The sequence below is a fragment of the Narcine bancroftii genome, chromosome 6 (assembly GCF_036971445.1).
Source record: "Narcine bancroftii isolate sNarBan1 chromosome 6, sNarBan1.hap1, whole genome shotgun sequence".
Lineage (NCBI taxonomy): Eukaryota > Metazoa > Chordata > Chondrichthyes > Torpediniformes > Narcinidae > Narcine > Narcine bancroftii.
Window position 1 is genome coordinate 170942685 of NC_091474.1, and position 25133 is coordinate 170967817.

Here is a 25133-nt window from a genome sequence, read left to right on the forward strand (position 1 = left end):
TGAACCTGGTCCCAATCTCTGTTGCTGTAACCTCTTCACCAACCGTGCTGCCCCTAAACATGACTGAAGTATGATATAATGGACAGCAATTATGGATAACCAGAAGTAACACCATTTTATCATGCAACAAAGAACCACTAAAGCAAGCAATAAAGAAAGGGAAGGTAGGTTATGAAAGTAAACTAGCACAAAATAGAAAAACATATAATTATAAAATTACTGTTCCTATCTAAGGTGGAAATGGTAGCTAATGTGAATGTCAGTCCCTTGGAAGATTAAAGGGGGGAATTAATATTGGGTAATGCAGAAATGGCCCAGGCCTTGAAGGACTATTGTATGCTGGTCTTTACAGTGGAAGAACATCTAACATGCCAAGGTGAGATATTAAATATGTGAGGACCTCAATAAAAGCACCATCACTGAAGAGATGGTGGCGACGAAACTAGTGGGTCAGACCATACGTATTCCAGAATACTTGAAGAAGTGGTGCAAGAGACATTTGTGATAATTCATTAGATTTAAATATACAGCACAGTTACAGGCCTTTCCAGCCCATGCCTCCCAAATACACCAATTAACCCACATATCCTATACGTTTTTGAAGGGTGGGTGGAAACTGGAGCACTTGGAGGAAATCCACATAGACACAAGAAGAACATCCAAACTATTTAAAGACAGCGCTGAATTTGAATTCGAGTCACTGGCACTGTATTAATGTTGTGCTAACCGTTATGTTGACCATGCCATGGTATTAATAAGTTTATTGTCATATACAGTGTACCTTTGTACCAATATTTTAACATGCTGCAGCTGAACATTTACATTGCAAAAATAAAGCACCAAAACAACTCAAAAAAAAACCTGCAATAGTGTACCTAATTGAATTAAAATAGACCATAAACACAAACATAGGTAATAAATATTCATAGTTATCAAAGTGCAAAAAAAGCTGACTTTGCAATAGTCATGAGCAGTCCATGATTAGTAGAACAAGGAAAAGTTCAAGAGCCTGATATCTGTTGCAAAGAAACTGTTCTTGAACCTGAAGCTGCTGGTCTTCAAGGTTCTGTTTGTTCTGCTCAAAGGTAAAAGTGAGAAGTTGTAACCAGGGTGATGGGGGCCCTTTATGATGTTGGCAGTGCCTCACAGAGATGTCTTCAATGAATGGGATTTAATTAATCTCTCTGGACTTTGGCAGGTCCTGACCTAAAACATCATACCTCTGATTAAAAAAAGTTCAGAAAAAGGCAGATAAATATAGGACAGTAATCTTAACATCTGTTGTCTTACAGCTACCAAACTTTAAGAATTATTATAGAGCAGCACAATTAAGGTACCTATCAGATTTTTATCAAACAAGGGAGAAACCAGATTGGACCAGATTAGAGCTAGATAAAATAGGGGAGAATGTACCTGAACATATACTATTTAAGTGGGATGAAAAGCTGGTGCAACATAGGAATTCACCAGTAATAGTTATTAATAATCCCCTCATCCAAATCATTTACATAAATTACAAACAACTGAGGACTCAATACCGATCCCTGCGGCACTCCACTCGTCACATCCTGCCATCCTGAAAAAGACCCGCTTACCCCAACCCTTTGTTTCCTATTTCTTAAGCAATTTCCTATCCATGTCAGCACCTTACCTCCAATACCATGCTCCCTGGTCTTGCCCACTAGTCTCCCGTGCGGTACCTTATCAAAGGCCTTCTGGAAGTCCAAATACACCACATCCACTGGCTCTCCCAAGTCCACCCTCTTTGTCACATCCTCGAAAAATTCCAGAAGGTTAGTTAAGCATGACTTACCCTTAAGGAATCCATGCTGACTAGCCCTTATACTATTATTTCTGCCTAAGTGTTCTGCTATTACTCCAATATCTTCCCCACCACCGACGTCAGGCTGACCGGTCTATAATTTCCCGTTTTCTCCCTCCCTCCCTTCTTAAAAATCGGCACCACATCAGCCACTCTCCAATCCTCAGGGACCTCCCCCGAATCTATGGAACTTTGGACTGCACCATCTGCTCAACATTTGGAAGAAGATTCATGTAGAAAGGAATAAAACAAATTATCAACTACCAAAATTAATATTGATGCAAAATCAACTAATCCCTTTCACAATAGATAACCTTTCCTTCAGAGAATGGGAGAGAAAAGGGATCTAAAGAATAGAAAGTTGTCGAGAAAATACTCGAAACTATCATTAACAAGAAATAGCAAGGCATACAGGTAGAAATTGCATGAATTCAGGAAGGGCAGTCATGTTTGATGAATTTAGTAGAGTTCTTCCAGGATATAATGAGTACAGTGGATAAAGAAAAACAGATGAATGTTGCATACTTGAATTTCCAGAAAATGTGCTATAAATTGCCACACAAAAGTCTTCTCTAGAAAATAAGGAGACACAGAGTTGGGGATAATGTACTGGTGAAGAAAGAGGATTGGTTAACCAACAGAAGGTGGAGAATTGGGATAAAAGGTTTCTCTGGTTGTGATCAGCGGTGAGCGGAATGCTGCAGGGATTGTTCTAGGCCCACTACTGGTCAAAATATGTGTTAACGGTTTGGAAAAGGGGACCAAGTGTAGCGTAACTAAGTTTGCTGATGGTACTAAATTCAGTGGAAAAGCAACTTGTGCAGAGGATTGGAAAGTCTGCAGAGAGATATAGATCAGTTAAGTGAGTGAGCAAGGGTTTGTTAGATGCAGTCTAATGCTAGTCAATAGAAGGTCATTCAATTTAGAAGGAAAAAAATAGAAGATCAGATTACCTCAAATGATAAAAGATTTCAGTATGTTGTTGTGCAGTGGGTCTTAGAAGTGCTTGTATATTAATCATAAAAGGTTGGATTGTGGATAAAACAGGTAATTAAGTCAAATTGAATGTTGGCTTTCTTGGCTAGAGAGATTGAAATAATGCTGCATCTGTACAAGATAGTGTGAGACTATACATGGAGTATTGTGTGCAGTTCTGGTCTCCTTACTTGAGAAGGAATACACTGGCTTTGGAGGGGGTGCATAGTAGATCCACCAGGTTATTTCCAGAGATGATGGAGTAGCCTATGAGGAGAGACTAAGTGACGGGTCTATATTCAATGGTATTCAGAAGAATGAGAGGGGATCTTTTGGAAACAAAAAAATATATGAAAAGGGATAGAAAAGGCAGAGTCAGGAAAGTTGTCTCCCCTGGTAGGCAAGACTAAAACTAAGGGCATAGTCTCAAGATTCAGGGAAGTAGGTTTTGGATGGCAAGATGGAGGAATTACTTTTCATGAAGAGTAGTAAATCTGTAGAATTCTCTACTTAATGAAGTATTAGAGACTACTTCACAAATGTATATTTAAGACACAGTTAGATTTTTTTGCATCCTATGGGAATTAAGCATTATGGCAAAAAGGCAGATAGGTGAAACGGATCAGCCATGATCTTATTGAATGGTAGAGCAGGCTCGACAGGCTAGATGGCCGACTCCTGCTCCTAGTTCTTATGTTCTTGTGTTTGTTTTCATATTACTGATGTTCACATCTTGCCTGGCTCACTAACCCAAGCCAAATAAGACTGAGAACATATGTTGAATTCAATTCAGAATATAAAAGTCTGTCCCAAATACATGGGTTGGGTTCAGCTCCAGTTGGGCATGAAAATATTTATCAGTCTTTGAGCTCAGGTTGACTTCAGTTTGGCCGCGGTTGGACTGTGGTTTAATTTTATATCTGACCTCTTTATTCGAATACTCATAAATGAAGTACAGTATTCATAAGTCATGGAGGCTCTACTAACTGACAGGAGTTTGATTGAAATGTTTAAGCATGGATAGAGTTGGCAGCACAAAATATCTAAAAATAATAGAGATGTGTTTCATGTCAGCTGCATTTGTATTAAAAATCTTCGATTAAAATAGTTCAACAATCATTTTAGCGATGCCACCTGCTGACAATGTCCTGCAAAGTCAAAAGGAAATCATGAATGCTGAAAATCAAGTAGTAATTAAAACACAAGGATTTCTGCCTCTGGTCAAAATATTTGAAAACATTTAACATAATTAATTATTTCTTTCAAGGGTGGCTTATAAAATGTTATCAGGCATGAACAGCATCCCAATGACATCAAAGCACTCACATGCCAATCTTGAAACTGCCAAAAGCTACCCAGTTACTTTAAATAACCTCTGTTGTTTCACAAACAGTTTTAGAGGTGATGTCCCTTTCTCTTTTACAGTTTTAGTCTATTTGTGCATCAAAACAATGCATCACCTTGAAACATTAATCTAAATATTATCTTAGCTGATAAAAGTGGTTAGATGCATCAAGGTCCCCCAAGGTACTAACTTTGGCCGATAATTGGAAAGTGCAGCACAGACTGAACTTCTGCACCTGTCAATTGCAACCACACACTTCACTCAAGATCAAATGTTGTTCACTTGATCTTTTACTCATCTGTTGGACTCTACAACTACGTCCTGGTGCAAAGCACAAATTGCACTTTGCATCTGGCTCCTCAGCTTTGCACAAATCATGCTTTGGTTGTTTGATTTTCTTTATTAAAGTGGATTAAAAAAATTAATTAACTTACATCAGTTAAACATGTTTTAAAATATTTTAAAATTTTCAATAAATTTCAACTTTCAGTTAATTATCGTAAACAACTTGAAAGAATTGGAAAGGACTGCTAACAGCAGTTACTTATCCAAGACCAATAACACAGTTTGAGGGCAGGGCCTCAGCATCCTTGACCTGATGCCTGATCATTGTCAGGAATCATTTTGTTTTCTGGAATTACCATGGCAGTCAGTCCTTGAACCAGATTGAATTCTGTGGAGTCATGGAAGATGCCCTGGGGGATGTGAGTTTTAAACTCGAGGCTTGGGCAAGATCAACCACAATCTAACCCAATGTTAACATCTCTACTGATAACACAAACAGAAATGCCTCATATAGAAGTTTTAAACATAATAAATAGAAACAGGAGCATGCCATGAAGCTTCGTGTAACTTGCTCTGCCATTCAATACGATCATGCCCTGCTTTACTGTACTAATCCCACATTCTTTAATTCCATTAAAATCTAAAAAAATTTATTATTTCAAAACAATTGGTAGCTAAAATTTACTAAAATATTTACTAAAAATAAGTCACTTATTTACTAAAAATATTTATGAAAAATAAGTAACCCTAACCCAAACCCTAATGTCTGTGATTGAATTGCATTGTGATTCACTTCATTGTGATTGAAGTAAAAACACAAAGCTGGGGAAATTTAACAAATCAATGGCAAAGATAAAGATACATAACCAAAATTTTGGGCTTGAGCCCTTCATCAAAATATTATCTTCTAAAAACCCTGACTTCCACCCATAATTATTTTTACATAAAAATATATATTGTAGCAACTACTTTCCTTATGGTCACTTGGAAGATATCAGAATGTTGTGTTGTTGTTGTTGTCATCTATGACTCATTCAAACAAATTCCTATTAAAGTTTATTTGAGTTTCCAAAGTTTATTAAATTATATAAAAAATTGTTAATGTTATTATCAGTTGCTATAATTGTTACAAGCCATTAAAAGTTGTTAGACAGTGCTAAAACTTTGTTATACAGTCAATAAAAATTTGAACATTCTAATTCCTTCAGTTTCATAGAACAAAGTAACTAAACTAAGCATCTTTATCTTTTTAGCAAACAAACAAAAGCTAGCTAACCTTGAAGCAAAGGTGTTGCTAAGAGATAGCAAAAAATATGTAAACATCTTGAAAGCCACAAAAAAAGTAAACATCTTGAAAGCCACAAACAGAATTTGCTTGCAAACATAAAATACATTTTAACCATTACACATATCCTAACATTAACCAAAATTGTCCTATGAAAAATATAGGTTGGTAGAATGAAACACGCATATAGTCAGGAAGCCTATTTGATATCTTCGAGATAGTTATTGATTAGTAGTAATATTTCTTACAGATCTCAATAATGGACAGACTATGCAGGGTTGCTCCCCCACTACTCAGCAGTAACAAAGGAAACTCTTCAAAGATGGATTTTCATTCTTTTGCTTTCAATATTTTATCCCTTTGCTTTGTAGAAAATCTGATTGGCTGTTTTATAGAATCAAAACTTCTCATCAACTTGGCTCAAAAAAAAGCATAGAAATGTGAAAATCCATTGAGTGTCATGTATCTGTGCCCTCTTCCTAATGAGATCAGACACTGATATCTGAAGAACACACACTTTGTAGCTGAATTCATATTTGTCAAAGGCAAATTACAAGCAAGCAGTGCCCCAAGTCCAGGCATATTTGATTTATGATCCAGCAAATGAATAGGATACTCTAGCAAAACATTTGCTTTGAACTACCTATTAGAATTTTAGCTCTTATCAAATTGTAGCTTTCCCATTTCTCAATAAATTCCTCTTTCCTGTCCTTTCTTGATTCTGTCAGTCTTTTGCTTAGCCAAGTCAGATAAACAGCATTCATTCTGCTGCGCTCTCTATTTCCATGCGCAGAAAGAGCATTGCAAACTGGTCTTGTCAGAGTAGCACTCACAATCCATTTACGAATGAAAGAAAAGTAGCATGCAGTGAGGATTTTTTCCCCAGAATTGTTATATTTGAAAAGTTATCCTGGACAGTCCTTTCACCTGGTGAGGAATTTGGTGGGAGACCCGAATTAGATTTTTTTTCCCCATTTAAAGTGGATACTTCTTTTTAATACTTTATTTTTTTAAGAATAGCTATCGAAACATGTGGTGCTTTAAAAATAGCCCATTTCATATGACTCCATTCCCACATCCAATATAAACTATAAGCTCTTTATGAAGTTATGTACAGTAAGAGCTCTTGAAGATATCATAGAGCTGGAAAGGCTTTGCAAAATCGATTTGCCAAAGTAAATTATGCAAATATTCCTGCACAATTATTTACTAATCCTTTGGAAATAAGCCTCCCAATTTTTCATCTATAATCACTAGATGGCAACAAAAGCTTTTCAATATTCAACTGCATAACATTAGTGCATATCTTCTAAAAAAAATTATATATCTGAAATTATTTTATAATCTTCATTTCCTGATTAAAATTATTTTTATATCCTGTTTCAAATGAATGGATTGTCAGAAGAAATAAAACAAATACTTTGATAAAATTGAGGTAATTTTGGCATGATGTTTGTCACAAAATCTGACTCTTCATTGTTTATCAGGGGTGGGCACATTATTCTTCCTCTAACAATATGTTCATTTTGAAATTAGTCTTAAGTAATATCAAAATTCTGGGAGCTTCAGAGATGCCAGAGGAATGGGTGATTTTTTCCCACGTTCTGTCCTTTGCACTTCCACAGCCTAATGTTCCTTCAGTTACTATACAAGATGTTCTCCCAGAAAAATCCTGTAATTCAATGTTGATTAAGGAAAAAATATTGGCCAAGACATTGGGGATATTTCCCCTGCTCTTCTTTGCAATAGAATCAATGAAAAGCAAAAGAACATTCAGAATTCAATGCCTGTGGTGATACAACCACTAGCCTACTGCAGGGGGTGACCTTTGAACCTCAGGAAGACCACCAGGGAGGTTGACTCCACCTGGCCAGTTGTCAATCAACTGACTTGGATATAGACCTTGAGCCAGCCTCTCCCAGGCCAGTCACCGTGGAACCATCGAGACTGAAACTGGTGTACAAGCGGTTAAAGCCTGTAGTACAGTCTTTTCTGTGTTTTGTGTCTGCTTGTTGCACCTCAGTGCACCACAATTTAATCCATTTAAAAATTTAAAGACCATGGAGAAGTTCCTCACCAATGGAAATTTGGATATTGACCCCCAACGCCCGTGGTTCAAGATCTGGAAGCATACGATTGAGGCGATCATCCAGATGCAGGCTGAGGTAATTAACACGAAACAGAAATGCCTCATGGTACTCTGTACTAAATTGGGCCCTCATGCTTTCCAAGCCATCAGAGACTGCTTGGACTATGAACCTGTGATGGCCGTACTGGAAAACATATACAGGCCCCCAACAAACGTGCTCTACACCCGGTACCTGTTCAGCATCAGCGTGAGCTAGCTCTTCTGTGCCTGACCGAGACTGGGGTGACCGAAAAGGAGGTGGAACGAATCATCCGGGATGCCTGCGTGCGAGAGCTATGATCGAGGGGCACATGACAGAGGCTGCTGCAGGAAAATACTGCTTCCTTGATGAGAATAATGGAGGTAGTCTGCTCTCTGGAGGCTGCAGCCCGCCATGTGGAGGTATGTGAGGCCTGACCACACCCCCCCCCCCAACCTCCTGCCCGGCTGATGCTGATGACCGCCGTCACTGAAGGGCCCTATGGAGAGGAAATGATGCAGCCCACCACTGTAAATATTGCAGATCCAAGTGTTGGTCAGACAGGTGCTCCCAAAAGGGCTGTCCGGCGAGGAACTCACATTACTAAGGTGTGCCTTTCCAGATGAGTCAGGAGCACTGCAGCCTTCCACAACCAGCTGGGAACCTTCCCAGATGCTGTCAAATGCGAGGACCAGGCAATGCCAGTACTCAGTCCTCAACGCCGGCATCACTTCTGGACCAGCCACCCGCCCACACCGCGACAGTGTGCTCACCTCAGGCACCTCCATCTTACTCCACTCAACTTCCGCCTGCACCGAAGACGTCATGACCACCAGCAACGATGATGTCACCTCTGGCTTCTCTCTGGTTGGGTTATCGAGGCCACGTACATCCGCCAGGTGCTGCTATCATGGGTCAACCAGCCCCCAACCACAACAATTTGCTCACCTCACAGAAGGGATGACGTGGTCAACATGTGCATGTACATACAACCGCACACTCGATGTACCCCCATGCCACAGAAGGAAGTTGCTGGCTGCTACTTGCCACAGCCATCGGGGAGGAGTGACTCGGACCTTGAGATAGTCCTAGTGTCCACCACGCTAAAGACGGGCATTCCCCATAGACTCGGGTACTCGATGATGGACATTGCTGTCATCGACAAGGTAGTAAAATGCCTGTTTGATAGCAGCAGTACTGAGAGCTTAGTGCACCCGAATGTGGCCCAGATGCTGAAATTAAAAGTCTACCCCACAAACTTCTCTATCGCCTTCACTGCCCAGGACCACTCTATCACGGCACTCGGGCGCTTCTCAGCAGATTTGACAGTGCATAGGGAAACATATCAAGGGTTCAGGCTCCTGGTCACACCCAAGCTCTGTGCCCCATTCATCTTAGGGCTGGACTTCCAGTGCCTCCTCCAAAGCCTCACCCTTGCTTTCGGTGGCCCACTCCCCCTGCCCACCATCCACAACACAAAGCCCAGCAACCATCCACCTGCAGCCTCTCCACTCTGCGGATCACCCCCCATCCCTCTTCAACAACAAAGCCAGACTGCAAGCCCATAGCTGCCAAGAGTAGGCGCTATTGTGTGGCCGACAGGGCCACAAGGCAGAGGTGAGAAGGCTTCTGGTGGAAGATATCGTAGAGCCCAGCACCAGCCCCTGGCGAGCCCAGGTCCTGGTGGTAAAAGGGGGCAGCAAACTGAGGATGGTCATCGACTAAAGCCAGACCATCAACTGGTACACCGAGCTGGATGTCCATTTCCTACCTAAAACAGCCAACATGGTCATCGAGATAACCCGCTATAAGGACTTCTCAACGATTTACCTGAAGTTGGCCTATCAACAGCTCCCCATCCACGCCCAGAATAAACTGTATCATGCCTTGGAGGGAGTCAGGCGTCTCTACCAGTTCCGCCGGGTTCCCTTTGAGGTTACTAACAGAGTCTCCATGTTGCAGCGGGAGATGGACCACATGGTAAACCAGCACAACCGAATTGTGACCTTCCCATACTTGGACAATGTCACTATCTGCAGCCATGACCAGCAGACCATGATGACAACCTGGAGAGATTTTTACAGACAGCCAAGGAGCTGAACCTCATTTACAACAAAGAGAAGTGTGTGTTCAGCACCACTCACCCCGCCATCCAAGGGTAACCCCGCCATCCAAGGGTACTTCATGGAGCATAGTGTCATTGGCCCCAGCCCCGAACATGTGCGCCCCATCATGGAACTGCTTCTCCCTCACGCTCAAGGCCCTCTGCAGGTGCCTTGGGCTTTTCTCCTATTTCTCCCATAGGTCCGCAGTTTCTCGGTCAAGGTCCGCCCACTGACCCAAGCCACCATTTTTCCCTTCCCCCAAGGCGCAAGCAGCTTTCGCTCATATCAGACAGGTCATCACCGATGCCACGATGCATGCCGTGGACAAGGACACCCCATTACAGGTGGAGTGTGATAACTCTGGTATTGTCCTTGCAACCACCCTCAACAAAGGCTGCCGACCTGTGGCCTTCTTTTCCAGAACCCTCCTCAGTTCCAAGCTCACGCACTCCACCAGTGAAAAGGAGACCCAGCCGTTTGTGGAAGCAGTCCACCACTGGTGCCACTACCTGGCCGGCAGAAGGATCACTCTTCTCACAGACCAGCTTGCAGTGGCATTCATGTTTAGCACCACCCACAGGGGCAAGATCAAGAACGCTATGATCTTGCGCAGAAAAGAGTCAAGCTGGCCACGTTCAGCAATGACATCCAGTACAGACCAGGGAAGTTCAACAATTCCCTGTCCCGGACTGCGCCAGCATGCAGTCTGACCAATTGCAGGTGCTGCACGACACTCTTTGTCACCCAAACGTCACGCACCTGTATCATTTCATCAAGTCCTGGAACCTCCCCTTCACCATCCAAGAATTCGGAACCATGAATGAGTCATGCGGAGTGCAAACTGCGCTTTTTCCACCTACCTCAGGCCCTTCGAGCGGCTCAGTCTCCCCTGCCTTCCATGAACAAGAATGTCTACTTCCTCTCAGTCATAAACAAATACTCCTGTTTTCCCTTCTCCATCCCTCACCCTAACACCTCCAAAGCCACTGTTATCAAGACGCTGACGCAGATCTTTACCATGTTCGGATACCCGGCCTTCATCCACAAAGACCGGGGTTCTGGCTTCACAAGTGAGGAACTGTGCCAGTACCTAATAGCACGAGGCATTGCAGCTAGTTGCACAACTAGCGACAACCCCAGGGGCAAAGGACAGGTGGAGTGTGAAAACAGAGCTGTCTGGAAGGCAGTCCTCCTGGCCCTGAGGTCCAAAGGCTGGTCCGTTGACTACTGGCAAGAGGCCCTCCGCGAGGCACTCCAGGCCATACGGTCACTCTTGTGCACAGCAACCAATCGGACCCCTCAAAAGTGCCTTTTCTCCTTTCCTAGGAAATCAACAAACTGGCGTCTCCCTCCCAACATAGCTAATGTCCCTGGGATCAGTGCTCCTCCGCAAGCATGTGCAGACCCATAAGCCTGACCCCCTAGTCGAGCAGGTGCTCCTTCTCCATTTGAATCCAAACTACGCCTACATCAGATACCCCAATGGACATGAGAACAGTACCCTTGGCCCACTCAGGATTCACCAGGATTCCTTCCTCCACCTCTCCTGAGGGCCCCACTCCTTGTGGACCAGACCCGCCCAGCCACCCCCTCGCTGTCAGACACCACCCCGCCCACACCACTGCTCACCCCAGCCACCTCGGTGCCAGCTGACCCTCAGACAACCACGCCCTCGCCGACCTTTGACCAGGAGCCAACCCTGTGACTGGCTCAGAGGCACAGACAGCCACCGGACCATCTGAACGTGTAAGATACAACCCGCACCATTCCACATTTCCCTCTCAGGACTTTATTTAAGAAGGGGGTGAATGTGGTAATACAACCACCAGCCCTCTGCAGGGGGCAACCTTTGTACCTGCAGGAAGATCACCTGGGAGGCTGTCAATCAACCGACCTGGATATAGACCTTGAGCCGGCCCCTCCTGGGCCAGTCACATATGGAACTATCAAGATTGAAACTGGTGTACAGGACTTTAAGTGGATTAAAGCCTGTAGTAGTCTTCCTGTGTTTTGTGTCTGTTTGCTGCACCACAGTGCCTCATCCAAAAAAGACTTCTCCAGCAGTCAGAATGGGAAAGCTGACATAATTATTTTCCAGCACATCTCTTGGTTAACATAATCCCTGGGAATCTATTGGTTTCTGCTTTGATTGAATTTATCAACATCAATCTTGTTCAACAATTGTCCATATCAAGGCAAAAAATTATAATCACTCACAATTTCAATTAGTTAGGTGATGGTGGCTTTGATTCATTTGATTTTTAAGTCAAATGGAAAATTTGGTTTAAAGCCCTGTGATCTAAATGACCTTCTACCTCACTGCAGGCATACCATTCTACCAGTGGTGTTGTCTCTAAGTGATTGACCCCTCTGGATTAGCCCTTGGTCCATGGCCATGATCACTTGACAATGAACTTATAACTCTTGCTGCCACTTTTGCCAGAAACAAATTCTGACGGGATAAAGGAAACATGTTTAGATTCAAAATTTACAGACATCCCTGCAATGCAAGTGACTGTTGCTCAATACTCAGCCTTGAAGTGAGGGTTGCGTCCTCTTTTTTTTAAAATAGTTCTAGCAGATTCAGCAGATCATTCTTAAGGATGGAAACATTAACTAATTTCTTTCTCCTGCTCTCACAAATATTCCATTTCTGGCCTCTGTAGTATTTTGCATTTAGTTTTAATTGTCAATTTTCACAATTAAGTATTGTCACTCTGTCATTTTGAACTGTCATATGCCTTCAAATACCTGGGCTATCTAATAACTGTAGCCTAGCTATTTGACAGCACCAGTAACATGAATGTTAAAGGCTGCAATCATTTTGAAGAGAACAGCAAGAACAACTGCACTCAAATTTATATCATTCCAATCATGACTTGGGTTTTTTTTTCAAGCTAAAATGCTTTAAACCTTCAGAGTGACCCCAGTAATTTCAATATTTAATGTTCAAGATCACATATTATCTCCCTGTTCTGAATATTCTACCATATTGTAAATGATACTGCACTAATTATTTTAACCATTAGAGTGTGTGGAACTTTTCTGGGGTCTGGCTAACTTACCTGGTAATCTTGCTAACTTTAACAAAATATTAACCAATTTAGTTTGGGAAATCATATTTTATACAGAGAATAATGGGTGCAGTAATACACTTTCTGGTTGACTATAAATCAGAACTAAATTGATGGGAAGGTTATGTTAGTGGCAAAGCATTGCTTTTTGAGAAATGTACAAATCCAGAATTGAGACAGAAAGCTCAAGAATTTAATTGGTAGTGAAATACCTTCAAAAATATAAACATGTTAGCAGATTGGGTGACATTTCTTCAACTGAAGGATTTAAATAAATTCAACCATGTTTCTCTCTCAGTGTCTGGCCTGTGGTACCTTTGCTGTACCTGTGGTATTTATTGGATCACTGTTTCCACCCCAGACATGAATCTGTATTCCATGGATTTCATGCCTTTTGAAGTAGGCAAGGACAGACACTGCCTTCCTTTCAACAGCAACCTTGTGTATCAGCTCTCTTCTTCCACTGCTTTTGCATGGAAATGAAACACAAAGCAAACCATATACGAAGATGAAAAAAAAACCACTGATATACACCAGACAGATTCAACAGTTTTTAAATCTGTATGGAGAAAAAAAAGCCAGGCTAATGGAGGTCAGTTGACAAGGGAACAAAAATGTTGATTGCAAGGGCACACTGAGAGCATTAGAATAGTGAGAATACTGCAAAAAATAACAAACACCAAAGCACAGTTTAGATCTGAATGTGTGTAATGATACTTGACTGTGTAGCGTGAATAAAAGCTCTCACAACTGGAGGGAGAACATATGCTTTTATTAGCTTATAACTGAGGATAGGGTCTTACAGTGGTCTGTAGAAGGGCTCAAGGTTTAGGCGGAAAACCAGGGATATATATGGGTAGATGGGGGTGGAGCTGGGAGGTGGAGCCAGCCATCAGTATAAAACACCACCAGTGAATCTTAGGTTATAAATATAAAGGAACCATACACTATTATTGTAAAGGTAAATGGGATTAAAAGGATTTTAAATAAGTTGGGTTAACATTTCCAGAGGAGGATCCTTGCCTCAGCCAGAAATACTAGCATTATCTAAGGGTTTCTGGCCATAAAGTTAATTTGCCTATTCTTTTTTCAGATATCCAAGGAACTGTCTAACAGTTTCAGTTTTCATTGCTGATCTCCAGAATCTGTAGCTTCATCCGGATTAGTCATTGATTGTTTCCCATGTCAAATGCAATACAAGTGTATGGTGAAGTTGCTTGATCATCAACAGGTTTGGTTCATTGTTGCTGTATCAAATGAGCGAGGCCTAAAACAAGAAAGCCTAAACAACCCGTTTTTCAGTGTGGTAGTCGTCAAACCTGACACAGCTCCAGAATATGAAACTCAAGTGGACAAGTAATACTTACATTTATTTAATGTTTCTCTTATTCCATCTTACATGTGTACTGGAATATTGCCCCAAGATTATTAGTTAATAATTCGGCTTTGTGTTAAGCTTACTGGCAACAAACAGTATGAGAAACAAATATTACCGACGTGGTTTTGGGGCGACATGATGTGAGGAGAGCGAGAGGAGACAAAACCCCGGAGCTCCCAGATCCACAAGGAAGATAAACAACAAAAAATGTCAAAATAATAGTCGAAATACTCAATGGTGGTGCAAGAAAAAGGAATTAAACTGCCAGCAAGAGCAACAAGGAATCGGCTCTGTCACCAGGAGACCAACCTGAGGTGCCACCTCAAAACCAGCTGTGGAGGACTACGTGCAGCCCATGCAGCCTGCCCTGCAGGAGTACCGAGGTCGAGGTAAGACCAATCTGGTCTTACTCCAGACCGGCAAAGAGATGGCAGGAGCCCCATGAGGTGGCTTGGAGTAGGGGAGGGGGGCTCCCACAGCGAGAGCACCAGGTCGGTCACTTTTGTGTCGAGTGCAATGCACGCATTGCAGCCGATGGGAGCAGCAGCAGTGAGACGGAGTGACTGGGAAGTGTGGGGATCGAGTCGAGTCAGGAAGCGGCGGGCTTGAGGAGATCCAGCATCATATTAGGAGTCACGGCAAGTGCTAGTAATAGGAGTGACAATGACAGAGACCGTGATGATGACGGAGGCGGCAATGGCAATAATGAAAAAGATAACCACAAGGCTATGAGGCCTGGAAAGGACTTACTAGCAAGATAAAGGAAAAAGGGGGGCTCGGAGCCATCCTTGCACAATGTGTTGGAGGCCTTGGGTCTCATGAAGGAGAAACTGTTCCAGACAGTGGACAGGAATGCCCAGGGCATGGCCAAAAAAATTGACAAGGTGCAGAGTGCCCTCTCAGGCCTAAATGAGTGAATGGCAGAGGGAGAGAACAGAGTGGGCACAAATGAGGACAGAATAAGTAGAGTGGAGGATGAATTGGACACGTTGGTGAGAGCAAGGAACATGTCTGGGGTAAATTGATTGGCCTGGAATATTAGAGCCATAGAAATAATATAAACCTAGTGGGGCTGATGGAGGGCAGAGTTTTTTTTCAGATTTGGATCACCAAAGTGCTGGGTAGAGACTCATTGGGAGAGAAGGTGGAGGTGGAGAGGGCACACCGGTCACCCTTCCGAAACCGGGCCCTGGGCAGAAACCCTTATTGCGTTACCAGGACAGGGAAAAAAATTTGGTGGCAGTGGCAGCTAGTGTGAGAAGTGGGGGGGGGTTGCTTGATGGAACTAGAGGGGTATAAAGTATTTTTCTACCCCAATATCAGTGTAGCGCTTTTAAAGCACAAAAAGGAATTTGAACATCAAAAGACTGGTGAAACAGAAGGGATATGAGTGCATCCTTAGACACACAGACACTCTGAAAGTGGTACTGCCAGGGGTGAAAGGGTTTTTTGTGGATCTGGGAAAGGTACAGCAATTTGCCAAGGATCTGCTAGCACTCGGAAATAAATAAAAATAAAAATAAAAATAAAAATGGGGATTAGTGTATCTTTCCGTAAACAACTGTTGCAAAATGTAAATTATTTTGATGTAAATAAGTGTAAATATTGGGTTCATGTAAATGTATTGGAAATGAGATATGGGAAGGGATCTGGGAGGACTCTGGGGTGAGGGTGGAGGAGGAAGATGAAGGGGAGAAGTGCAGTCTACACAAACTGAACAATAGAGGATGGATTCAATGGCGATGGCGTGGGAGATGCGATCGCTGAGAATGGGGGAAGGATGAGGGATATGAAAAAGGAATAGGGGAGGAGTTGGGATTTGTTGTACTGTGTGTGGTCTTTGGCTTTGCCCTTTTTCTTTTTTTTGTTTTTTTGGGGATTCATTGTGGAACCAGCGGGATGGTCCAAATGGTCAAGGATAAAACATTGGATGGATATTGGATGGGAGAGATGAGAGTTCCGGGGTGGCACAATGGCCAACTGTATAAAATACGTTTGTTTAATGTAAACAGTGCGGTGAAATGGAAAAGAGTCTTGGCACACATAAAAATATTGGGAGTGATATAGTTTTCCTTCAGGAAACACACTTACTAGAACATGAACACTAAAAACTGAAGATAGGATGGATGGGCCAGGTAATAATGTCCTCCTTTAATTAAGGAAAAGGGGATAGAAAAAAATGTTATGACAGCATCCAAGGGAAAGTGATTATTCCTTTTATTCGAGACAGCATGACTCCAGCATCAGGATAGACTTATTCTTGGAGTCAGTCCAAATAGAGGTAGGATCATGGAAACCGACTACATGGTGAGACTTTTATCAGACTTTCCCACATGACATTGACAATTGCAAGTCCAGATAAACAGGAGGTGGCATACAGATAGCATCTTAATCCATTGCTGTTGAAGAAACCAGAGTTTTGTGGCTTTATTAGAACACAGATAGACATGTACTGTGAGGCCAACTGTAATTCAACTGCAGACAAGTTTATTCTTTGGGACACTCTTAAGGCATACTTGAGATATCATATAATTGGTTATACAAAAGCAGTTAAAAGAGAATATTTAAGAGAGGTAGAAGAATTGGAACAGGAGATTGCGGACTTAGAAAAAGACTTTCAAAACTTGGGCTCAGAAGAAAAATAATCAGGCTTTGACAAATTTAAAAAAAAAACAAATAAAATACATTCCAAACATATATGATGGAGAAAGACATATTAATATTGAAGTAGAAATATTACGAGCTGGGGGAACAAGCCCATAGGTTTCTCTCTGGCAGCTGAGGGCAGAGCAGGCCTCAAGAACGATTAATGCGGTCCAGGCAGAGGATAACAGGATCTCATATAAGTCAAAGAAAATAAATGAAGCCTTCAGACAATTTTATGAAAAATTGTATAAAATTGAATCATTGGGGAAGCCTGAGAAAATAGATTAATTCCTGTCAAAATTGGAGTTACCAAATTTAGGTCAGGAAGATCAGGAGGGATTGAATGCGCCCTTCACAGAAGAATAAATAGGAAAAGCATTAAATCTGTTGCAAACTGGCAAGTCTCTGGGGGAGGATGAGTCCCCCCTTGAGTTTTACAGGGAATTTAAAGATCTCCTGATGCCCATCTTTATGGAGGTGGTGAATCAGATGGTTGAAACCCATACACTCCCAGAATCTTTCTCAATGGCAATTATTATAGTAATTCTTAAAAAAGATAGGGACCCATGGAAACCATCCTCTTATAGACCTATTTCAATGCTGAGTGAATCTTGTGAAGCCCCTGGCGAATAGATTGGCGTAGCATTTTCCAAAGCTAACAAAGTGGGCTTTGCACAGAAGAGACAGGCTGCAGATAAAATAAGCAGATTGCTGAGCATCATGCACCTGGCACAGTTAAGTGATGACCCAAGTGTAGCTATGGCCCTGGATGCTGAGAAGGCTAGAGTGGGACTTCCTGTTTAAGGTACTGGGGAAATTGGGGCTAGGACCAACTTTTATAAATTGGATCAGGGGCCTGTACCACATGGCCAAGGCTAAAGTTGTAGCTAATGGGAAAATATCTCCTGCCTCCACTATTGAGATCTAATAGACAGGGATGCCCATTGTCTCCAGCTCTATTTATTTTGGCTATAGAACTGTAATGGAAGATTCTAACCGTGTTTTTTTTTTACTTTTGCAGCCTTTGCTTCTGCAAGGCTGAGAACCTGCTTGATTTTAGAATCAGCAGACATAAGCTAAATTCCACCGAGGGGCCAGAGATGCTGTTATCTGACAAAAGGACATCTGTGTACCAAGATGTAATCTTCCTGCTTGTTTTGGTCACAGACTGTCAGAGGCCTAGCCTTGATGCAAAATAAACCATTGTATTCAAAGTGATAAGCTGAAAATTATGTTATTCGATTGAAGCCTAGCATGCTAGCTTGTTCGCTTATCTTTCTTGCTGTGCTGGGAATAGGTGCTTGGGTAAGCAGTTTTTGGGTAATATAAGCCATGGTCCCGCTGCTGAAGTTTGAGACTTTCTGAAAGGTGGCAACATCTCTCAACAAGAAGAAGAACTTCTAGAGTCCAGCCAACGTCCCGGTCGGGGGAGGTGGAGAAGCTGCTACCTGTGCCCTGACAACCTACTACAAGTGTGTAGTTGTTGCTTCGCTTCGGCAGTTGGGACCAGTCTAAGCGTTGATAAGTATAGTTGGGAAGGGCTTGCATATTGTAGTTTGAAATTAGCTTTTGAATTTGTAATAAACATTTGTATAAACTGAACTGCTCTCGGTGTGTGTGTCTATTTTCTTTCGGTAGCTCAAACACTGTGACCAATCTAAAACGAACAAAATGAGAGGTATAAGTTTACCCAAGACAATTGGCGCTGCGAGCAGGGTTGGTCTTAAGATGTTTCGCCAAAAGAAAGAGGTGAGCCCTGAGCCATATGACAGCATCCAGACATCAAGGGGTTCAGAGTGGACTAGGAAGAACACAAAGTCAACCTATTTGGTGATTATATGCTGCTATATCTGACAGACCCAGCAAGCTTGCTGATCAAGCTTCACTCTACTCTCAAGGATTATTGGAAAGTCTCCGTGTATAAGATTAGTTGGGATGAGTGAAATCATGCCACTTACAAAAGGGGACTATAATTAATTTAAAGAAAACAGTCAATAGAAGAGGCCACAAAAGGGGATCAAGTACCTGGGAGTCAGGGTGGACAATCTGGAAAATTTATACAAACTAAATGATATCCCCTTGCTGAAATAAATTGAGTAGGACCTAACCAGATGGATGACCCTGCCCATCATGTTGGTGGGCAAGGTCAATTGTATCAAGATGAATGTGTTGCCAAGGCTTCACTACCTCTTCCAGTCTTTGCCCATGTCGTTGCCCCAGAGATTCCTTCAGAATATTAATTCACAGGTAGATAGTTCATTTGGAACAGGAGAGTGGCCATGCAGAAATTAACCTGGGATTACAGTCTGGGCAGACTGAGATGACAGACTTGAAGAAATATTATTGGGCAGCAGTCAAGGTATATCACTTCACTCTTTGAGGGAGGAGGTATACCAACCTGGACACAAATTGTTCTGCACACAATAGGTGAGCAGATAGCAGAAGACTGTTTATAAATGGGACTCTAAATTATCATCTGGCCACAAATACATTCCATTATTAAAACATACTCTTTATGTGTGGAACAAGATTAATCAATGCATTAGACTTAAAGTGGGGTTTTGTCAAAAACATCCCTGACTTTGAATGACTCAATACCATGGACAATAGATAACAAGATCCTGGATACCTGGTGCCTGGACACCTGGTTATAGGGATCAGGTGTATCGAGGACTGTTATGAGCGGGGACAGCTTATGTCATTTGAAGCTTGACTGGAGGCCCTGATTCAAAAGGGGAACATGCATAAGTTTATTATGGCAATCTATTTCTTACTCCAAGCAGAAAGCCCAAAACCAGGTCTTAATAAATCTAGGCAAAGGTGGGAGTCAGACTTAGGTGTAATGATTGATGAACAGTGTTGGACAGACCTGTATCATGACAGCATGATCTCAATTATTAATACTCAATACAGGTTGGTGCAGTATAATTTTCTACATCAGTACTATACACTGCAGAAATTGAACAAGGCTAAGCCATAAAATTCAGATCAATGTTTTAGATGCGGCATAGAGATGGGAACCTTTGTGCACTCAACCTGGTCATGCTCCAAAGTGAGGCCCTTTTGGGTAGAACTTGGCCATGTCCGAGAAAAAAAATATAGATAAAGAATTTCCAGAGAATTCATAGTTGTTCCTGTTGGAAAACATCATGGATATAAGGCTTATGATGTAGCAGTCCAAATTTCTAATCTAATTTGTGTTGACTGCTTTGGCACTGCCCAGGAAGTGCATAGCAGCTACTTGGAAGTCGGACTCCCATCTAGGCATTCCGCACTGGAATGTGGAAATGCAGAGCTGTGTTCCCCTAGAGAAAATTACCTACATCTTGAGGAGGAAATATGACATCTTCTTTCAATTTTGGAAACCATACCTCCATTATATAGATTGAAAGATATAATGCGGTTCCTTGTGCTTCGTCGCTCCGTCCGTTCCAATCTACCCTCTCCTTGAGGGGTGGGCTGTGGGTGGGGGGGGGGGAGTATGTTAGTGGATCCATCTTAATCAGGTTGAATAACAAAAATTTGAAAAACCTGGGGGCCGGTGGTGGGGTCCCAAAGACTCCTACGGTTACTGTTTTTCTTTGAGTTTGCTTTTACTTTTTTGTAAGAATTTTTATGAGTCATTATTTTGTTTTACTTTTTGGTCCTTATGTCCCTAATTTGTCAGGAAGTTAAAGGGATACTATAAAATGCTACAGGAATAAGGGACAAGGGCTAATTTATTGTTGCTGTTTTTCTTTTAAGGGTAATTGTCTGTTTAATTTTGTCTCTGGATGTATTAATTGGGATAAGGGGGGATGAGAGGTGGGAGGAGAATTGGACAATGGTGAGTCTGGTATATAATTGGAAAACATGTGTTTTTATTATTATGGATTATTGACATTGATTTTTTAAAATTAATAAAATATTCAAAAAAAAATTACCAATTAGTTCCATCTTGCATTGTTGTGACCTTCAACTAAACCAAACAGTACTGGCGATTTTCAAGTGTTGTTTTCCAGCAATGAAAATGTGGAGCCCATAAAAGGCAAAAGGTTGCTTGAAGTGCATCTATCCTGAATCAAACTCCAGGTGTTTTAATCAATAAAGTCACCTTTCACTATTAAAGCTATCAGTCAGCATTTTTCTGACAAGAACAAAATAAAATACATTTCTATTCCTTCTTATGACAGCTATCAGAAACATCTTAAACTCTTCATGTACAATACTTACATGGAAATGCAATCATTTTCATTTGGCAAAATAGCAGTTTGTTTGCTTTAAGATACCCTCCACAAATAATAATGTGTCAAGTGAACTATGAATCTATTTTTTGGAGAAAGATTAGAGGAATATCTAAGAGGATTACCAATTATAGGTGGAGCAGATGTAGAGAGTCACAGGATCTTCATTTCAGCAGATGAATGAATCAGTGATGTAATAGAACACAACCATCCAGTAACGTATAGAAATTATTGCTAGCGAGGGCTGTATTTATTCCCTTTCCTCCATTAAGATGAAAAGGCCATCAATTACTTTTTTTGGTATTACTCCAAAGAGAGCCCCAAAGCAGTGTTCAATGGAAATTTTAAAATACGTTTCACTTTTCATCACCTTCATTCAATAAAGTACATGTTAAAATGCTGCCATTGTTGGTAAAATGGAAGTCAACTTATGCACAAGCAAGATCCCATAATATGATGACGAGCAGATCTTTTTGAAAGATGTCAGCCAGGGGATGAATTTGGACAAGACTCTGGGAAGAGCTGAGTTTCTTTTATAGTTATCATGTATTTTTATACTGTACATATGCTCACCACAGAGCAAATAAGCCATCTTTCCTTTGACCCATACAAAGAATGTCATCACAAAAAGTGCAGCATCCATTCAGTAGTGCACTATAATGTCAGCTTATACTTTTTTATCAAGTCTCCATATTGGGCATTACTCACAACCACTTAAATATAGTGGGAAGAATGCCATCAAGTGATTCAGTTATCTTTTAGGGAGTAATGGAAATGAAACAGTAAAGGTTCCATTATTGATGTCCATATTAATTATTTCTTCTCTCCTTGTTGTAACATTGTTCAGTTTGAATAGATGGCATTTAACCATCCATTCTTTTTCTTATAGGTTCTTTTTTTTTGTACTGGATCAATGAGTGCAATTTTCTACATCACACCTGACTAGCTTCATCAAGAATTGTAAGTTCTTTTGCATATATCATCTGCATTATGTTTTAAGCCAATATGAAGTTAAAAGCATCCATATATAATAAATTAATTCATAGCACGGGAAGTGCCCAGATTATCTTTTGCTTCAGTTGTAACTTCAATATCTCTTGACAATTGAATTAACTCTCCTCCAATTATATAAATTTCAAAGAACTGCACACGACAAAGAGTTGTTTAAAGCTCTTTCAGAAGATCCTACCAAATATTCTCTTAGGCTTGTGAATATTATGAAACAATTAATCTTCGTAGACAGTACATCCTTTATCCAGCTGATATGACTTGTATAATAAATCTATTAATTGGATATCACTTTAGTCGAAGAGAACAAAAAATAGATTTGCATTTCAAATCCTATCCCAATACTCTCAATAGTAAGGAAAATGTTCCATTTAAACCACGCAAGCATCTAGGAAACAAAAAATGCAGTTGTTTTCTGAAAGCTGCTCTACATTAAATTGTAGTTTTATTCGATATTGTTTTCATGGTGTGAAGTCAAGTCTTGTATTTTCAGTTTTCAATCGTTCAATATATAAGGCAACAAAGAGGAAAACTAGTTTTAGGGGTAAGAGTGAACGGAAGGCAAACAGTTTAAAAAATAGACAATGAAAAATGGCATAATAGAAATAAAGTCTTGTTGCAAATGCAAGAGTTTGGTAGTGATTCCTCTAAGTCATTCATGAATATTGGTCAATTGTTCCCAAAAATAGATATGCTCAATTTGAAATGTTTCAACAAAGTGTAATAAAACAGGGAAAACACAAAACACAGCAAAATAATTCCTCCTTTTCTCTTTCCACAGATGCTGCCTGGCTTACTGGGTGGTTTCAGCATATTTTGTTGCAAACTATGAGAAATTCCAAGTATCTGAATCCAACAAATGGTAGCATCTTCAGCTGGAGGACTGCAGGATTTCAAGAAAGTGAGGTTCTAAAGGTCATTTAGGGATGGAAGCACAATAAATAAAACGTGACATAAATGCAAGTATAAATGAGTCATCTTGCTGCCAAAGGGATGAACAAAATTGACCTTAGTACATGCTACATTTCCTTCACAGAAAAATATTCCATTTAAAGACTTAAATATTACACATGTATTTTTGTATCATTCTTCACCTTAAATGGGTAAAACAAGGGATTGTGTTTCACTTGAGCAGTTAAGCACTTAATCCAGGCTAATTCATCAGTTTAATATACTGGGTGTTCTGCATTGCAGTCATTAATGGCTTTGCGTCAAGACATCTGCCTTGAATATTTTGAGCAGGAGGCAATATTTAGAATAAAAATTTAGCTGTGTAAGGGTTAAAATGACTTGCAAACATATTTTTACAAGAAACCAGCAGCTAAAATATTGTTTACAAATTCCATGAGTATGTCTCCAAAGTAATAGCCTTTACACCAAAGTCTTTCTGCATGTTTGAGATAAAGTATTTAGATTTGAATTTGCTTTTGTACTGTATAGAACTAGAACAAATGAAGATGATCTGGACAATCCTTTTTGACTGTTCTTTGAACGTTTGTTTGAAAGTATTAACATATTAATATTTTATTGTCCATTTTATTAATTGTTTAAAGTATAGTTTAATTGTTTTAAGCATTCAAATAAACAGTGAAAATCTCAATGCTATTTTAAAATGGAATTTTAATATAACAAGTCAAAACAACACCATCTTTATGCTGTTCGAGTGATTATAAAGGGAGATAGTCGCAATATTTAGTCAAAAAGAATTTTGGATTATTGACTTGTTAGTCAATGAAAATGGCCTATTAACTCATTAGTCAATAGAAGACAGGCCTTCAAGCAAGACTAGTTAGTCAAAGAAAAGGACTAGTAACTTGTTAGTCAATAGAAGACAGAATTGAAGACATAGAAGTTGGAGATTGGATTTGGAAAAAAAAACTGGATTGATTGGGCTCTGTTTAGAGCAGATTGATCAGGTATTCACAAACATCAACTGAGGCAAATGAAGAAGCAGAAAACCATTGGAAGTTCCTCTGTGCATTTATTACAAATTAGAACACAGTTTGCAGCAATTACCACTTGTCCTATGAGAAATGTTTTAGTTTTGGAGATTGTTGAGCATGCTTGATGTCTGATTGTGATGAATGACACACTGGAGGAAACAGCAGCTGTAGTTGCTAAGGAGTAATTTGTCAAGATGATAAAAATGTATCTTAAAGATGAATTGCAAAGGTGGTAATTAGACATGAAGGGGAACAAAGTGGCTCTTCAAGCAAGACTGAGGAAGGATAATATTTTTACAGTTGTTAGGGATACACATTCCACAAAATTACTGCAAAAACCAGTAATAGAATTTGAGACCGAATTCTCACTAGTGGCTGAAGCTATACCACAAGATGGTGGTGTGGAAGATGAACAATCTAAAATGGAGAGAGAGTTAGAGATTAAAGGCCTGATGTACAGGACTTAATAGGACCTAGTGATAGTGCGTCAAATATTTCCAGCAGGAGAAGCAGGAGGAGCTCTAGAGCAGGGTCCAGAGTTACAATTGCTGAATCTATGCATTTAAAGATTCAAGCAAATGCAGCAGCTCTTAAAATGGAAAAGGCAATGTTTCAGTTGAAATTTGACTTAGAAGATAAGGAGGAATGGATTAGAATGACACTGTATGGCAATCACAGGAAAAAGGGGCTAAAGGAGGTGCAGCAACCAAGAGAATAGGAGCTGCAGGAGGAGCAGCTAAGAATGAAGGAAGTGAAGTGAAAAAAGCAATAGAAGCAACTGGAACTAGATGAAAAAATTGCTACCAATGAGGCATGGTCACAGGCACTCTATGGCTTAGTAGTATTTGGTGCTAGAATTATTGAAAGCATCAGTTTTGATGAAAAAGGAAGTTTTAAATACCAAAGTTGAGCCAGTGGTGCAATCACAATATGGTC

The 25133-nt window shown here is 40.7% G+C and overlaps 1 protein-coding gene and 1 long non-coding RNA gene across 5 annotated transcripts in view; one reads left to right on the plus strand and one right to left on the minus strand.

Annotated features, from left to right (window-relative positions):
* Window positions 1-25133, minus strand: part of rcan2 (regulator of calcineurin 2) — a 331626-nt gene that overhangs the window by 225692 nt on the left and 80801 nt on the right. The window contains exon 1 of one of the 4 annotated variants that reach the window (XM_069886744.1): window positions 955-1079. The exons of 2 other annotated variants lie outside the window; for them this stretch is intronic. The gene's annotated coding sequence lies outside the window, so the exon portion shown is untranslated. Of the gene's footprint in view, window positions 1-954; window positions 1080-25133 lie in introns of those variants that run through there. One more of the 4 variants, XM_069886746.1, reaches the window with a different exon arrangement.
* On the plus strand, window positions 975-23200 carry LOC138736747 (uncharacterized). Its single transcript, XR_011340547.1, has 3 exons — window positions 975-1085; window positions 22136-22206; window positions 23036-23200. It is a non-coding gene; the product is annotated as an uncharacterized lncRNA (long non-coding RNA).